This window comes from Cryptomeria japonica, chromosome 10 (assembly GCF_030272615.1).
Source record: "Cryptomeria japonica chromosome 10, Sugi_1.0, whole genome shotgun sequence".
NCBI lineage: Eukaryota > Viridiplantae > Streptophyta > Pinopsida > Cupressales > Cupressaceae > Cryptomeria > Cryptomeria japonica.
The window spans coordinates 40158586-40161770 of NC_081414.1; positions in this window are offsets into that span (position 1 = coordinate 40158586).

The window sequence follows — 3185 nt, forward strand, 5'->3', positions numbered from 1 at the left end:
AAAGTTATAGTGGCAGGTGATTTCAACGCTTTGCTGGAATTGGATGACAAAAAAGGTGGCCTGAGAATGAATTCAAGAGTTATGGAAGACTTTAGGGAGTTTGTGGTAAGCAATTCCTTGTTTGATGTAAAGCCAAAAAATGGTTTATTCACATGGACCAATAGGAGGGAAAATTTCTTTAGGATCTTTGAAAGATTGGATAGATTCCTGGTTGGATCCTATTGGGTGGATACAAAATTCAAGGTTGATTCCTATATTCTCCCTTGGTCTCTTTCAGATCACTTCCTGGTTCACTTGTTTCTTCAACAAGTTAACAGAAATAAAAAAGGGAGTTTTAGATTTCAAAGTATGTGGTGGTGAGATAAGGATTTTCTTACAAAGCTGGGGACTTGGTGGAAAGAAAGCAATATCTTCTCAGGAACCCCGAGCTTCTGCTTTCTGAAAAGGTTTAAAATGATAAAAGGTAAAATCAAGGAATGGAACAAATGTTCATTCAAGAATATTTTTGTGGAAAAATTAAGATTAGAAAAATAATTGGAGGATCTGAACAAGATAGTAATCTCTTAGAGTATGTCAAATGAGGACTTTGTTAGAGAAAAAATGCTAAAAGAAGAATTGTCAAAAATTCTATAGAGAGAAGAGGTCTATTGGAAAGACAAGGCGCGTGAGAATTGGATTAAAGTAGGAGACTTGAATACGAAGTTTTTTCATGCGTCCATAAAATCAAAAAAGAGCTTGTAATCGGAATTTTTGCATTCAGGATGAATCAGGAGTATGGCAGGAAGAGGCAGACATTATAGAAGATATAGTAGTTAGTCATTTTAAAAACCTCTTGGGGGCTGACGTAGTCTGAGATAACCATGTTAACGCTTCACTTCTGGATTTAATAGGAAAGAAGGTGACAGAGGAAGACAACAAGCAGTTGTTGCCACCTTTCACTTTGAAAGAAATCCAAAAGGCTACATTCGACAACCCCTTGAACAAAGCTCCAGGGCCCAACGGTTTTACCTCAGATTTTTATCAAAAATGGTGGAGTTTTTTGGGAGAAGACATACTCAAGGTGGTGGAGGATTTTAGGAGAAAAGGAAAATTTGTCAGAGAAATCAACCACACGGTGATCACATTGATTCCCAAGAAACCAGACTGCTCCCAAATGTCATATTTTCATCCTATTTCATTGTGCAATTCTCTGTACAAAATCATTTTGAAGGCCATGGTGAATAGACTTAAGCCTATTTTGAGTAATCTGATATCTCCTGGTCAACACAGATTTGTACCTAGTAGAGAAATTGTTGACAACATCATTTTTCCAGGGGAGACCATCCATTCTATGCACTCAGAAAAGAAACAAGGTATGATTGTGAAGCTTGATGTCAGTAAAGCATATGATAGGGTTTGGTGGTCCTTTTTGTTTGATATCCTCCTTAGATTTGGCTTTGAAAAAAGTTGGGTGCAATGTATCTCTCATTGTGTAATGAGTGTCACCTTCTCCATTTTTGTGAATGGCTCAGTGTGTGGTTTTTTCCCAGCTACTAATGGGTTAAGAAAAGGTGATCCCAAGTCTCCCTTTCTCTTTGTGTTGATGGAAGAGGTTCTAGGGAAAAGTATTAAAAGGCAAACTAGTCTGGGGCTTTGGAGAGGCATTTCCGTTCATGAGAGTCTGGAACCTATCTCCCATTCGCAATTCGCAGATGATACCATTCTCTTCGGGGAAGCTTCAGAGAGGGAGGTGAGCATCATGAGAAGAGTGCTCAATGAGTATGAATGGGGCTCAGGTCAAAGTATGAACAAGTCCAAATCGATGGTGTATTTTACAAACACCAAATGCATCCTTCATTCTAAAATTACAGGGATTTTGGGCTTCACCCCAGGAGAGTTTCCTATTTTATACCTTGGTGTTTCATTATTTGCAGGAAGGATCAATAACAGGTTGTGGGAGGAGGTCATTCACAAGTGTCGATTAAAAATGGATGCATGGAAGAACAGGTGGCTTTCACAAGCTGGGAGAATTCAGATGGTCAAGGCAGTGCTTTCAACTATACCTACATACTACATGTCCTGCTATAGACTGTCAGGAAGAGCTTCCATTTCTATCGACATTTTGTTAAAAAAGTTCTTGTGGGAATTCTCTAAATCAAAGAGGAAGCTTCCCCTGATAAGCTGGGACACTACCTATATGATTAAAGAAGAAGGTGGGGTTGGTTTAAGGTAGATGAATTTGCAAAATCTAGCTCTAGGAGCCAAACTTGCATGGAAAATGTATAAATATCCACAAAAGCCTTGGTGAAAAATCATGGTAGCCAAATATCTTGATTCACAATCTCTAGAGAGGATCTTTACAATAGATGATTTGATGAGGGGCTCTCCTATATGGAGATTTTTATGGGAAAGTCACAGACTTCTCATAGACCATTTGACTTGGAGAATTGGGAATGGCAAAAAAGCCAGGTTTTGGCGTGATTCATGGAATGGAGATGAGCCTCTGGAAGATTTATTTGAAGATAAAGATTGGGTTTACTAGATTGAAGACTCAGTGGGCCCTTGGGTTGCAGATTACATCCATTACTGGATGACCTCTGCTTTAGTTTGGAAGGAAGTGGGAACATGGCACCCTACCAATCATAAACGACTTAACAACATTCTCCTCCACAAAAAAGTCTTCCCTTCAAATGAGGAGGATAGCATTAAGTGGAGTGCTTCAAAGTCGGGTGAATACAAAGTCAATCTGGGTTATGAATTGCAGAGGAAGAGGGATCGAAGTAGTGATTGGCCTACGATTCTATGTTGGGGTAAGTGGCCTTTGCCAAAAGCAGGCACTTTCCTTTGGATAACCATTCACAATAGGATTCTCACAGGGATCAGACTCAAATGTTATGGCTTTATCGGCCCCAACATGTGCTTAATGTGTAAACAGGTGGAGGAAATGATAGATCACCTTCATTATTGGTGCCCGGTGGCTAGTTGTTATTGGGAATGGCTGCTAAAGATGTTACAAAGTTACATTTCCAGAAATAAAAATTGCAAAGGATTTCTCTTGTCATGGCCAACTCAAGGTGGATTTTCAAAATGGTTCCCCCTCTGGATTGTCACCCCCTCCTTAATAGCTTGGCATGTGTGGAAGGAGAGGAATAGGAGGGTGTTTCAAGAAAGAGAACTGGATGTCTAGAATCTTATAATGATGATTA